Raw genomic sequence first — 15,846 nt, forward strand, 5'->3', positions numbered from 1 at the left:
GTAATATTGACCCATAAAAGCTGACAGTGCGCGTTATAAGGCGAACCCCATAATTTACGATTGTAATCGATCGAGGGAGGTTATTCAGAAGGAAACAACCATAAGCTTTGAATATGTGTGTTGAGGCTAAGTTTATTTTTGGACGCTTGAGGAAAGCTAGAACCCAACTTTATTTTTTTAGCTTGAAGTTTATCTAACTTTTGTAGTCCAAATTTGTTCCAAATATCATGAAGACTCATTTTTTTATGAACAGGCATTTATTTTCGTGCAAATAATGCTTCATGTGATCAAAAATCAAATATTTTTCGATAAGGAAAACAGCTCGAAAAACAGCTATCTTTGAATAGTCGTCAAAAATTCTGTGTTTCGGGTTTTGTAAATTTTATGTTTCCAAAATGTCACTTATTGCGTCAACTTTCGATTCACTTTTCAAAAATTTTCTACTGTGACTGGAACTGCTTTGCCGATCGATTCATTTAAAGGTATGGTTTTTTATACAACTTTTATACATTTTTTTGTTGCCATGATCTTAAGAAATTAAAAAAAAAAGTATTTCCATATGTGCAACACATTGCTTCTAACTACAGCTATTTAAGGCACTAAGTGAATATTATTCCGAGTACTGACTTAAAGCCTCTTTCCCGAAGTGTTATTTAAAAAAAAATCTTCGACTTTGGACAACTTTAAAAGGAATTATTGTAGCTGAATATTTTCTTAGAAACATATTTGAGTCACTTTACAAGCTTACTAAGACTAAAATTTTTGTAAAAATCGGTTGAGAAACAAGAGAGTTTTAGCGGAAAAAGTGTTAGGGGTCATTTGACCTCCGGCGGTGTAAACAGGTATAGCACATTAGACTTAGTTGATTTGGGGTTTTTTAAATTTATCAAAACCTGGGGTCTAAAAAGCTTCGTTTTGGTTTAAAATAAGGTTGGCTGAATTTTTTCAGCACGTATGCAAATTTCTATAAAAACCTGGCAAAATCCGGGCATTTAATTTCTAAATTGACGTCCAAAAATCCGGGCAATATCCGGACAAATTTTGTCTAAACCCAGAAATTGCTGAACAAAAATCCAGATTAAAAAATTGAAAAAAAAAATTTTTTCATAAAAATTTATAAACTGATTTTAAATCGTATTTTAGGCTTCGAAAAAACCTTTCATGATTATTTTTGCAAAATCTGCTAAAAAAATATGGTTTTGGTGGCTAAATGAAACAATTTTACAACACAATTTCCTTTTTTTTGTTTGATTTGCCGAATGAAGTGAAAAAAAATCCTGGCAAATTCCTGGCATTTTTCAAAGAAATCCGGGAACCGAATAAAATCGGGCAATCTGACAACCTTATTTTAAAACTCATCCTTGATGTTTTGCAGAACTTTTAAGTGAGTAAATTTGAGCTTTTGGGTTTGTATAGGAAAATTAAATAGTTTTTACTGAAAAATCAACACCATTTTTGTTTCTTCTGTGGAACCGAGCCTGTTAATAAATTTTGTACCAAGTTATAAATTCTTTTCCGTTGAACAACTTAGTTGAAGACCTTAACTTTGTATAATGTTAGGCAATGAAGTTACAAGATATTTAACAAGGGCCCAAAGACATGGCATTGAAAAACAATAAATTCAATTGACATTACTGCTGGGTGCCTAGTGAGGTATAGGGCTTTTGCTACCCACACATACAAGAGGTCTGTTAGGCACATATCAACGGTTTTTTAAATGCAGCAAAGGCAAAATTCAACTAAAATTTCGTATTTTCCGGGAATGTATGCGCATTTTCTCTAAAAAAGAGTCATTTGGTACATTTTGGATCATTTGGTAAAAAGTGGAAATGATATTGTGGATATTTAATAGAAGAATAGTCCGGAAACAAGCACAGATAAATTTTAAAAACCTCAACCATCTATGTAAGGCACTAGCAACGGTTGCCCCAGATTCTTTGTAGACAGACTCTGGTCTATCTTATAGAGTTTTCAACCAGTAGGATGAAGTTAAGGGCTTCCGTCGTGAAATTTATCAATAAACTTTAGCAATATTTGGTCTGCCTCCACTGAAATTGATCGAATCCATCGCAAAATCTTAATTTTTTCAGCAAACCTCACTCGCAATCCCAAACAAAGCTTACAAAAACGTATACAAATATACTGGCTTCTTTATAATGTCTTCTTCTTCTTCTTCTTCTGCTTACATCAACATAGCCAAACATGTAGGCATCCTGGAAAATGAAAAACTTGCGTTCCTCATTTTTCTTTTCAACATAGTATCTGATACATAGAACATGCATTGCAGATACTACTACGGCCAGGCTAACCATGTGATGAAAACCGCGAAAGATACAGGTTACAGGGGCGGAATGAAGCGTGGAGATCCCTGCCAAACGCTTCATATAATATTTTGAATATGTAAAGACCTAAATATGAATTTATTTCATTTGGGAAAGTATATATGGAATATTGATACTTTAAATGCAGTACGCTACGGCCTCATCTGTTCTTAAATGAGGACGAAAACATGGAAATAATTAATTGTGTGTTTTGCTTGGATGAAATCTCTACGATTATTTAATTTTGTATCAAAATATAAAACTACTTTATTATTTCGATGAAACAATTAGGTCAAACGTCCTGTTGGCATGCTGTTTTTTGTCCAAAAAAGATTTGTGTAAGTTAATTTCTCGAACAGAAGTCTCCCCTATACTAAAGATTTTAAAACATTCAATTGTAGCACTCCGCTACTATGTGCTTTATGTATTTACTATATTCAAAATCGAGAAACAATTTTAATTAATCTTCTTATTATTTTTACTAATTCAAATGTTCAGAAAAGATTGACTTACAGACAGATCGATTGCCTTCAATAACTTAAATCTCGCTACAAATATAAAGAAAAATAATTATGACCAATCCCGTGAATATAATGATTTATTTTATTATGTGTGCCCCAACTAGTTGCGTGCTACATCAATCCAAAGTGACTTTCAGTTGCCGTGGTTTGAACTTCTATTTTTGCTGAGACGATGATAAAGATAATTACAACTTTGGAACTCCTCAAACTTTTTCTGACATCACTTCGGAGTTATTTATAAATGCGAATAAATAATAATAAAAAAGAAAATTGATATATTTCATACCAGTTTTCAGGATACCATTTTTGAATAAGATTCAATTCAAATTATCAAATTCAATTCCCTTACATTTCAAACACTTGTGAATCGATAAATAATAGAAGAAGCCCATTATCAGTGGAAGCCAAATAAATATTTAGCATCAATCATTTTTTCTGATCTTTTTCTAGACAAAACAATCTCTTAAAGAGATTTGGACAAGGTATACTTACCACTTTAGTTTTGACTTAAAGAAACTAAATAAAAATTTCCTGCGTGCGGGTTACAGTGTTCGTGAAGAAATACATGGTCGAAAAATGAGCAAATTTTCAAAGGATACATCAGGAACTTGTTGACAATGCATGGCTTGACCACTAGACTGAGTCGATTTGGGGTCATTTTTGAATTTCTCAAACCCTGGGGTCTCAAAAGCTTCGTTTTGGTCCAAAACTCATCCATGATTTTTTGTAGAATTTTTAAGTAACGTTTACATGAGTAAATTTGGACTTTTAGGTTTGTATGGGAAAATTGAATATTTTGTACATCATTTTTGTTTCTTCTATGCAACCAAGCCTGCTTATGGTTTTTGTGCCAATTTATAAATTCTTCTAAGGAAATTTTCCGCTGAACAACTTTGTCCAAGACCGTAAATTTGTATCTCTTTAGACAAAAAAGTTAATAGCTGTTCAACAGAGGTATGTCTTTTGGCATTGATAAACAATAAATTCAATAGACACCACTGCTGGGTGCCTTGCGAGGTATTGCATAAAAAGTTTCTTTGAAGAATTTATAAATTGGCACAAAAACCATAAGCAGGCTCGATTGCACTGAAGAAACAAAAATGATGTTGATTTTTCAGTACAAAATATTCAATTTTCCCATACAAACCTACAAGTCCAAATTTACTCATGTAAACGTTACTTAAAAATTCTGCAAAAAATCATGGATGAATTTTGGACCAAAACAAAGCTTTTGAGACCCCAGGGTTTGAGAAATTCAAAAATGACCCCAAATCGACTCAGTCTATTGACCACTCCATAGCTCGCCGATACTTTCGTCTCGTCGCTCATGATTTGAGGGCAAATCACAACCAACTTCCTTCGAAACTATCTTCTTCCGCTCGGCTCGTTTTGTTTTCCCAGTTCCTGCACTTTTGATTTTCACCACCAAATTTCACCGGTAATGTCGACAAGGGGCCAGATTTAGCTCTTCAAACTTGATTCGCTTTAAATATCACTTCGACCGACACCAACGTAAACACGAACCACATCATTTAATTTTTCATATTTTATCACAAAACATTCAAGAAAAATCAGGAATTTTGGCAGGAGAAAAATTTTTCGCTGCTAACTAAACCAAGGCCTACTTCGAACTCCGAACGTGAATCAAATATACTGGCTTCTTTATAATGTGCTGTAAAACAGAAAACTTTCAATAGTTTTCATAAATTACTTGAAAAAATAACTTTCTTCCGTTGAGTCGTATACATGGAGCTGTCACTTTTGTTTGCCCAACGGCTTACTTACACTGCCGGCCAAAAGTTTGGGATCACCCACTAAAAAACATGCAAATTTTGATCGTTCATATCTCAGCCGTCTTAGGACATATTGAAAATCTTCTGATCTCATTTGAAAGATAATGAGCAATAGCTATCTCGGAGGTATTTTGCCCAAACATAATGTTTTAGTTTTAAACTTAAAACTTAACCTAAATTTATAACATTTATAAAAATTCGCACTCAATATTCAAAGCCGATCATCTCGGGATAGGGTGGACCAAATCTCAAAATTTGAGTGGCATTAGAATTCCTGTTCTTTACTTCTCAAAACGCAATCTAAAAACTTTGTGAAAAAATTCAAAAACGTATTTTTAATTAATAAAATAGACACTTGAGTTGTCGTCCAAAAGTTTGGGATCACCTCTTTGTATAGTGAGTTTGGGATCATTCTTATAAAAACATGCAAATTTATTTTATTCATATCTTTCCTATCTAACATCGTATTGCAGATCTGAAGGGTTCATTTGGAAGCTTAGGAATTGTTGTTTTTTAATAAATTCATTCAAAAATTATATTTTAAGGTAAGAACTATAAAAAAAATCTTGGAACTTTCAAAAAACAATAAATTTCAGGTGATTTTTTCATGGTTATCACTTCAAAGTATAATTTTTGAATGAATTTATTAAAAAACAACAATTCCTTAGCTTCCAAATGAACCCTTCAGATCTGCAATACGATGTTAGATGAGAAAGATATGAATAAAATAAATTTGCATGTTTTTATAAGAATGATCCCAAACTCACCATACAAAGAGGTGATCCCAAACTTTTGGACGACAACTCAAGTGTCTATTTTATTAATTAAAAATACGTTTTTGAATTTTTTCACAAAATGTTTAGATTGTGTTTTGAGAAGTAAAGAACAGGAATTCTAATGCCACTCAAATTTTGAGATTTGGTCCACCCTATTCCGAGATAATCGGCTTTGAATATTGAGTGCGAATTTTTGAAAATGTTATAACTTTAGGTTAAGTTTTAAGTTCAAAACTAAAACAATATATTTGGGCAAAATACCTCCGAGATAGCTATTGATCATTATCTTTCAAATGAGATCAGAAGATTTTCAATATGTCCTAAGACGCCTGAGATATGAACGATCAAAATTTGCATGTTTTTTAGTGGGTGATCCCAAACTTTTGGCCGGCAGTGTATACTAATGCAACCTGAGTGTGTGTAAGTAAAAGTTTTTTTTTGTAAACATTGTAACCATGACAATTCGTGACGTCAGTTGCGTTTTCAAACAAACGACCGCTATACCAGCGAAAACTAGAGAAAAAAATCATTGCCAACATAAACATCCTGGCAAGTGACATAGGCTTTGTTTACCTTTTTACTTTTTGAAAAACGAGTTCTGTAATAGTTTACGTGTTTGTTCATCACTTTCTTTGTACCACATTGATACTAATGCACAGCGCAAATGGCCTATTGCAAGATTACTTTTCATACAATGCTTTGCGAGGCACAAGCAGTGATTTCAATTGAATTTATTGTTTATCAATGCCCAAAGACATACCCTTGTTAAACAGCTAATAACTTTTTTGCCTAGCATGACACAAAGTTAAGGTCTTCAACAAAGTTGTTCAACGGAAAATTTCCTTTGAAGGATTTATTAACTTGCACAAAACCATTAGCAGGCTCGGTTCCACAGAAGAAACAAAAATGAGGTTGATTTTTCAGTACAAATTATTAAATTTTCCCATACATACCTAAAAGTTCAAATTTACTCATGTAAACGTTACTTAAAAATTCTGCAAAAAATCAGGGATGAGTTTTGAACCAAAAAGAAGCTTTTTAGAGCCCAGCGTTTAAGAAATTCAAAAATGACCCCAAATTGACTCAGTCTAATACCACATACCTTTTTCGAAATCTACAAACTTTAAAATAAATATTTTTATGAAAAAATGCGTGCATTTTGGAAATAAAAATGGTCATGTAAAAAAATTTGCAAAAAAAAAACAATTATAATAGGTGTCATTTGAAGTTAAAAAAAATGTCATTTGACCCCCTCGGGTACGTTTAGTGATAATTACAAGAATTAAAGGAATACGCCATTGACATCCATCAAAGGTCTAACAAAGACAATTAATTAAAATAATGTTCCAAATCATAAAACACTAGTAAAAAACAAAAGCAAAAAAGACGAATATTAAGTAATTTCTGTTACATGCATGGTTTTATACAAAAACTGCTCCATCGATTAAAAGGTTTTTTAAATAGTTTGAAATATTGCTAATAAGTTCACAAAAAAAAATCTGTTTTAAAGCTAATGAATCAAATCTCAGGTAGGTAATAATAAACGCCAAACAATTTTTTTTTTCATTTCGAGGGACTTAAAGTTTGCTGAGTTTACTGCGCACATCTTTCAAGGATAGAATGGCAAGCATCTCACTAATGCTAAAATCACCAGCCCACAAAAAAGGAATATGTATGCTTTGACCGAGAATCGATTTCATGACCTCAATGCTGAAAGATCTCAATGCTCCTATAACAATGAAGAAAACTTTTATAGACGGATGAAAGCATTATTATGGAAGGATGAAAAGCATCACAGAATAAGTGATGGACTGTACATATAATGTGTTAAGTCATTGCTACACAAATAACACACGACGTATAACAAGACCCGACACTTAACATTCTTAACAACGGAAAAAAGGATAAAAAAAGTTGTAGTTCAAAAGCTGTTCACAAAACAAAAGCCCTGCTCACATTTTCACCAACTATTCAATTTCTTCTACCCAAAGCGCTCTAGCTTTGATCTTTCCACCCATAATACTTTCATGTTCTTTCTAAATATTCTACCTTGAATTTTCACAACTCGCCGAAATGCCAAAAATTAAATAAGAATATATCCCGGCGGCGATTAATCTTATCTTATTATCTTATGATAACGTTTTGCAATTAAGGAATATTGTTATTTCGCATAAATTTTTTAAGCCAATTTTTCATTTTCATTGATTGGAAACAAAAAGCTAAGCTGAAGAAAGACAAAGTTCAAGTTGCCTATTCCCATTCCCGCGTAGCAATCGCTAGCATAAAGGTGCAATGAATTGGCACTTCGGATCCGATTTCTTCATATTAAATATCCTAACCGGCCCTTATCAGGGCCAAACATTACAGAAAGATTAAAGTCTGTCTTTCTAATTTTGCAAATGGGTTTAGGGGAAAACGGGTGACGGGCGTGGGCAGGGTGTGTGCTGGGCAGAGTTTGTGCTGGGCAGAGTGTGTGCTGGGCAGAGTGTGTGCTGGGCAAAGTGTGTAGGGTAAAGCTAGTGCTGGATTGTGTGCCGCGTGTAAGATGGGTGTGTGAATAAATATTGTAGATATGGGTTAGGTGCGTATAGATTAGTGCGTAAAAGATAGATGAGGGCGGAAAATATATGAAACAAATGAAACAGTTGATCTGTTGTGTGCTCGTTTCGTTTTACGTTGAATGTAAGATTAATGCGTGGTATGGATGTATATCAAACGTCAGCTGGGATATTGGTGTTGTTGACATTTAAATATAATATGACGTAAATGACATGTTAAAAGATGTGATGTCAACATGACATCATATGACAAGGCAACATGACATGTCAACATGTATCCGCCGCTTATCCTCAGCACCGCCTATGCTACTTGCCACTGATCTAAACTGCCAATCGATATCTGCGTTGGATTACCACTGGTGGGGTCCTAACGCAGATCGAAGCAGCAGCAGCAGAACCTTCCAACTTGACGGGCAAACAGAAACTGAAACCAACCCGCAAGCGACCCCTTGTTTTTTACATTTCGTTGACAGAGAAAATCAAAACCCATCTAGGGGCGGGGCGTCGGTGTTTTTTTTTTTTCATTTTCGACCAGCCAATCCACGACGAGCAGAGATGATATGTCTTTTAAAAAGAATGTCTTTGAATTGGAACGTTTTAGTGACGCGAGATTCGTTTGGGAATTTCGATTTGTCCCCCTATAGTGTTGCCGTAAGACGTAATTCTACGTCAAAAAATTCCCGTATTCAACAGTGTAGATATCGGAGTATAAGACGTACCTGATTTTTGGGCAAGGAATCTTGGAAAAAGTTTGGAATGTGCTTTGAATTTAGCATCGTTGCAACGATTCGACTTAAAGCATGGATCACTACAAATCTGGACGCATTAAAACGGGTCTATCTCGGAGCTATATAAACGAAATAAAAATGTTTTGTACTTGAAATGTAGGGTTTTTGTTGCACTTTAAAGGAAAAATAATAGAAAAAATTATTCCGATGTGGTTTTGATGAATTTTCGAACTTTTACTAAGTGATACTCAATCACTCATTATAGTTTGAACACCCTATTCACTGACCTCAGCGGCCATTTTGTTCCACAATCTCTTCATCTCTGTTGCTTCCCGAGTCGTCCTACCATTCTTCTTCATCTTCTGCTTGACAATTGCCCAAAATTTTTCGATAGAGCGGAATTGAGGGCAGTTGGGTGGGTTGATGTCCTTTTCGACAAAATCCACCCGTTGGCCCAATACCACTGTAGAACCTCCTAGCTGTAGTGGCAGCTTGCCAAATCTGGCGAAAACTTAACTAGTCCTTTGTGAGATCTAATGTACGAAAAAAAAAGTTTTTCAGGCATTACTCCTTGTAAATTTCGGAGTCCATGGTCTTGTTTTTCACAAAAACCGGAATTTTTCGTCCGCAGCTGCAAATACCTTGCCAGATCAAACACTTTCTTGCAAACTTATCAGCAAAAACGAATTTGAAGTTGCCGGGGACATCACCATGACCAGTGCAGTCTTCACGTACGTTTCGTCATCCATGAGGATACATCCGTCGAACTTCGTTGGAATCTTCTTGTATAACTTGCGGGCACGTCCTTTGGCTACTAAATTCTGCTTCAATGTCCGGTTTGGTTGCTTGCTGGTCCAATAGGATCGTATTCCTTCGCGTAGACGGATTCTGCTGACGGTACACCGGTCGGCGTTGAATTTCTTGGCAATGTCATAGTCCGACTACCCTGTGTTTTCCTTGATCGTTCTCAACACCTTCAAATGCAGTTTCCGATCCTTAATTCCACTATGACGCTTGGTATGACCCTCCCGATCTATAGTACGCATCTCACGGAAACGTTTGAGAACGCTACACACGGTTGATTTGACCATTTTTAACGATTTCGCGACTTTTGAACCCGACCACGTCGGGTTTTTGACGTGGGTGTTCAAAATTTATTTTCATCTCGCGGCTTCGATCACGTGTAACTTTTTTGAAACAAAACGAATCGTAATGAAATTTTCAGCACTGGTGAAAGAAACATTCCTCTACGAAGTGCTGCCAAAACATTCCAGATCCGACAACTAGGAGCACTATGGTAAAATAAATAGTGCGTCCAGATTTGTAGTGATCCATGCTTTGGCAAAAAATTAAACACCAGATTCAACCATTTTTACACTTGTTTTATTAAATGCTCGGTTGTGACATAGATTTTCTTGATAATATTGCATAAACTTAGGGGAAATCGGGGGGATTGGGGGCTTTTGTCGGTGGCTGATCGCTAAGCGGTGTACATAATTCGATTCAGCAGAAAGTTTAGCACCAGAATCTATCTATTTTTGACTAATTTTATTGCATGCCCGTTTGTTATATAGATTTTTGTTTAGAGGAAATCGGTGAGATTGAAGCTTTTTCTCTGTAAAGTCTGCTTCATTTAATATTGGAACAAATTCTTTTGCTCATTGTGGCGCTCCTAGTGGACGGATTTGGAAACTTTTTTGACCCACGTGTCGGGAAATTCATTACCTTTCACCATGTATTTATGTCATAACACCAAACGATAGCATTTTGTAAACAACCGTCATGGAAGCCGAACGGAGAGATCAAATTGTGCACAGTTTTCTTGAAAATCCATAGTTGTCGGCATCGAAGCTAGCTAAACAGCTTAATATGAATAATTTTTTTAATTTTTTTTTATGAAAGAGTAAAGAAAATGCTACATTTGTATGAAAAACAAATTATGAATTCGTTAATAAATGACTGAACTACACGCAATTGTTTGTGTTCCAATATTAAATGAAGCAGACTTTACATCCGTCGAACTTGGTCAGCACTTGGTCGTACAGCTTTCGAGCACGGATTCTGGCCACATTGTTCTGCTTCAGCGTCCGATTTGGCTGTTTGCTGGCTCGGAATGACCTTATTCCTTCCCGGAGACGAATTCGTCGCACCGTACTGTGAGCGGCCTGGAACTTATTGGCCAAATCGCGGTCTGAAAGATTGGGATTCCTCTTGACGGCCTTGATGACTTTCCCACGCAGTTTCCGGTCGACAGTTCCACTCCGACGCTTCGAATGCGGCTTCCGAGCCGTCGTCAATGTTTCCTTGTACTGCTTGATAACACGCCATACGATATTTCTGGGCATTTTAAGCTGTTTAGCTAGCTTCGATGCCGACAACAATGGATTTTCAAGAAAACTGTGCACAATTTGATCTCTCCGTTCGGCTTCCATGGCGGTTGTTTACAAAATGCTATCGTTTGGTGTTATGACATAAATACATGGTGAAAGGTAATGAATTTCCCGACACGTGGGTGAAAAAAGTTTCCAAATCCGTCCACTAGGAGCGCCACAATGAGCAAAAGAATTTGTTCCAATATTAAATGAAGCAGACTTTATCTGTTCACTAGCCGGTGTACATCATTTGATTCAGCAGATAGTTAGGTACCAGATTCAATATTTATTTTACTTGTTTTATTGCATGCCCGTTTATTACATAGATTTTGTTTGATAATTTAATAATTGAATGATTGGAAAACAGGAAAAAAATAAAATTTATTTAGAATAAATTTTAAGGTTTTGAATATTCGCTCATTTTTAGAACCAAAAAAAAAGACATTTGTAAATTTAACCGCAATAACGTTTTAGTTTCAAGCCCAATCGTGTTTCAGTCTTGGAGTGAAATATTTGTCTAAACTTGGGCTTTCTTAAATTTGTTTAAAAAAAACAATCGGCAAGTGATAAAAAAGGTTATAAATGAAAAAACCAGTATTTTTTGTTCCTTCCGAGCATGATACCTTAAAATTCTATTCACGTTTGAGACTCAAGTAACCCCTCCCCATGGTCAGATCTTTCTGAATTTTGGCATGCAACCTTCTGGTAAGCTAATAAATAATTTTGACTTGGAGCGAGTGAGATTTACCATGTTAAATTCTTCCTATACTATGATTAGTTTACTGCGGTTCGATAAATTATTTAAAAAAAGGCAAAAATTACTGTTATGATAAAATAACCGTTAATTCTTCAATTTTCAACCGACTTTGATAAATAACTACTTGAAATGTTTGTGTTGTATTCATTTAAGGACAATAGAAAATCATATTTTTTAAATGTTACCATCATCGAGTCTAAAACTTTCGCTGAAACGCCTTTCTAAATCATTTGGCATAAAACTTAAAGTTTCTATTTTCTGAATTTCCTTTGATCCCCTCTTTGGTGATTTTTAACTATTTAAAGTCGATTTTAGACAAAAAAAAATATTTAAAGACAACACCAGATTTTGATGTTTTATGCATTTTTAGGTCTTTTGGCATCAACATAGAAATTTAGATTTTCCCGATTTATTTTGGTCCATACTTTTAAGAATTTTAGGGCTTTGTGCGCTTTGAGGCATCCTTAATCAAGTCCGATAGAGCTGAAATTTGGAACAGGTATAGTTTTTAAGCCAAACTGGAAAGTAAACGAATTTTAGAATCCGATCATAAAATTTTCTCATGCATCCATTGCCATCATAATTTTGTCATTTTTGTCTTTCGAGTAATTTCTGTCATATTTGTCATTTTTGTCAAATTTTTCTTTTCATAATTATTGTCATGTTTATTATTTTGATCAGTTTTGTCATTTCAGTTTTGTCACTTTGGTTCTTTTGTGTAAGTTTTTGATTTTTTGTGATTTATTTAGGTATTTCCTGTAGCTTTGCCATTTATGTCATTTATAATGTTTTTAACATTATTGTCATTTTTTTGTAAATTTGTTGATTCTTTACCTTTTTGCCTCTTTACGATTTTTGTCATCCTGCCAGTTCTGTAATTTTTGTCTTTTTGTGTAATTTATGTCATTTGTGTGATTTTCTTCAATTTTGTCATTTTTGTGTTTTTATCATAACTGTCCATTTAATCAGATGGGTCAATTTTCTGCTTTTCTATATTTTTTGTCTTTTCGTCGTGATTTTTATGTGTTATTTTTACCTGTTTTGCCATTTTTACTATTTTTGTCAATTTATGTTTGTTTGTATTTTTTTTATTTCTGTCATGTTTGTCATTTTTGAAATTTTGTTTTTTTTTATTATTGTCCGTTTTTAGTAATTTTTGTCATTTGTGTGATTTTTGACATTTTGTCGTTTTTGTCATTTTTGTCTTTTCATGGTTATTGTCATTTTTGTTATTTTAATCTGTTCAGTCATTTTCATCATTATTGGAAATTTAATCAGATTTTTCATTTTCGACATTTCTGTCATTTTTGTCATTTTGTCAGTTAGCCATTTTAGAAAGTTTTCTCATTTTTATCATGTTTATCATTAATGCCATTTTTTATATTTTTGTTATTTTTGTATTTATTGCCATTTTTGCCATTTCTGTTATATATGAAATTTTTGTCCTTTTTGGCGTTTTTTTTTATTTTTGCCATTTTTACAGTTTTTGTAATTATTGTCATTTTTACCATTTTTGTCAGTTTTGTCATTTCCATAAGTTTGGTCAGATCCGAATGACCCGGGTGGCTAGAAGGTCTCTAATAAATTATAATATAATAATAACCAGTTAAGTGATTTTTGTCACTTCTGTCATTTTTGTGATTTAGGTTATTTTAATCATTTTTGCCATTTTTTTCAATATTGCCTTTTATGTAATTTTTGTCATTCGTTCATGCCTTATTTTGTCATTTTTTGTCTTTTAATCTGTATTGTTTTTATTGTTTTCATTGCATTTTTGTCATTTTTGTCATGTTTGTCATGTTTGTCATTTTTGTAATTTTTCTCATTTGTGTCATTTTTGTCATTTTTGTTATTTTTGTAATTTTTGTCATATTTGTCATTTTTGTCATTTTTGTCATTCTTGTCATTTTTGTCATTTTTGTCATTTTTGTCATTTTTGTCATTTTTGTCATTTTTGTCATTTTTGTCATTTTTGCCATTTTTGTCATTTTTGTCAATTTTGTCATTTTTGTCATTTTTGTCATTCTTGTCATTCTTGACATTTTTGCCATTTTTGTCATTTTTGTCATTTTTGTGGTTTTTGTGATTTTTGTGATTTTTGTGATTTTTGTGATTTTTGTGATTTTTGTGATTTTTGTGATTTTTGAGATTTTTGTCATTTTTGTCATTTTTGTCATTTTTGTCATTTTTGTCATTTTTGTCATTTTTGTCATTTTTGTCATTTTTGTCATTTTTGTCATTTTTGTCATTTTTGTCATTTTTGTCATTTTTGTCATTTTTGTTATTATTGTCATTTTTGTCATTTTTGTCATTTTTGTCATTTTTGTCTTTTTTTTAATTTTTGTCATTTTTGTCATTTTTGTCATTTTTGTGATTTTTGTGATTTTTGTGATTTTTGTGATTTTTATGATTTTTGTGATTTTTGTGATTTTTGTGATTTTTGTGATTTTTGTGATTTTTGTGATTTTTGTGATTTTTGTGATTTTTGTGATTTTTGTCATTTTTGTCATTTTTGTCATTTTTGTCATTTTTGTCATTTTTGTCATTTTTGTCATTTTTGTCATTTTTGTCATTTTTGTCATTTTTGTCATTTTTGTCATTTTTGTCATTTTTGTCATTTTTGTCATTTTTGTCATTTTTGTCATTTTTGTCATTTTTGTCATTTTTGTCATTTTTGTCATTTTTGTCATTTTTGTCATTTTTGTCATTTTTGTCATTTTTGTCATTTTTGTCATTTTTGTCATTTTTGTCATTTTTGTCATTTTTGTCATTTTTGTCATTTTTGTCATTTTTGTCATTTTTGTCATTTTTGTCATTTTTGTCATTTTTGTCATTTTTGTCATTTTTGTCATTTTTGTCATTTTTGTCATTTTTGTCATTTTTGTCATTTTTGTCATTTTTGTCATTTTTGTCATTTTTGTCATTTTTGTCATTTTTGTCATTTTTGTCATTTTTGTCATTTTTGTCATTTTTGCCAGTTTTGTCATTTTTGCCAGTTTTGTCATTTTTGTCATTTTTGTCATTTTTGTCATTTTTGTCGTTTTTGTCATTTTTGTCATTTTTGACATTCTCGTCATTTTTGTCATTTGTGTCATTTGTGTCATTTTTGTAATTTTTGTAATTTTTGTCATTTTTGTCATTTTTGTAATTTTTTTCAGTTTTGTCATTTTTGTCATTTTTGTCATTTTTGTCATTTTTGTCATTTTTGTCATTTTTGTCATTTTTGTCATTTTTGTCATTTTTGTCATTTTTGTCATTTTTGTCATTTTTGTCATTTTTGTCATTTTTGTCATTTTTGTCATTTTTGTCATTTTTGTCATTTTTGTCATTTTTGTCATTTTTGTCATTTTTGTCGTTTTTGTCATTTTTGTCATTTTTGTCATTTTTGTCATTTTTGTCATTTTTGTCATTTTTGTCATTTTTGTCATTTTTGTCATTTTTGTCATTTTTGTCATTTTTGTCATTTTTGTCATTTTTGTCATTTTTGTCATTTTTGTCATTTTTGTCATTTTTGTCATTTTTGTCATTTTTGTCATTTTTGTCATTTTTGTCATTTTTGTCATTTTTGTCATTTTTGTCATTTTTGTCATTTTTGTCATTTTTGTCATTTTTGTCATTTTTTGTCATTTTTGTCATTTTTGTCATTTTTGTCATTTTTGTCATTTTTGTCATTTTTGTCATTTTTGTCATTTTTGTCATTTTTGTCATTTTTGTCATTTTTGTCATTTTTGTCATTTTTGTCATTTTTGTCATTTTTGTCATTTTTGTCATTTTTGTCATTTTTGCCATTTTTGTCATTTTTGTCTTTTTTGTCTTTTTTTGTCATTTTTGTCATTTTTGTAATTTTGTCATTTTTGTTCTATTTTTAATTTTTGTCATTCTATCTTTTTGTCATTTGTCATTTTTTACAATTTTGTAATTTTTGTGTCTTCATCATAACTGTCCATTTAATAAGATTGGTCATTTTTATCACTTCGTCGTTATTGTTATTTGTTATTTTCATCAGTGTAGTCATTTTAC

General features: G+C 32.5%; 1 protein-coding gene across 1 annotated transcript in view; it reads right to left on the minus strand.

Annotated features, from left to right (window-relative positions):
• The window catches only part of LOC129753099 (protein timeless homolog), a 225,096-nt gene that overhangs the window by 195,456 nt on the left and 13,794 nt on the right, over positions 1 to 15,846 (minus strand). The window lies entirely within an intron of this gene.

The sequence above is a fragment of the Uranotaenia lowii genome, chromosome 1, assembly GCF_029784155.1.
Source record: "Uranotaenia lowii strain MFRU-FL chromosome 1, ASM2978415v1, whole genome shotgun sequence".
NCBI classification, from domain to species: domain Eukaryota; kingdom Metazoa; phylum Arthropoda; class Insecta; order Diptera; family Culicidae; genus Uranotaenia; species Uranotaenia lowii.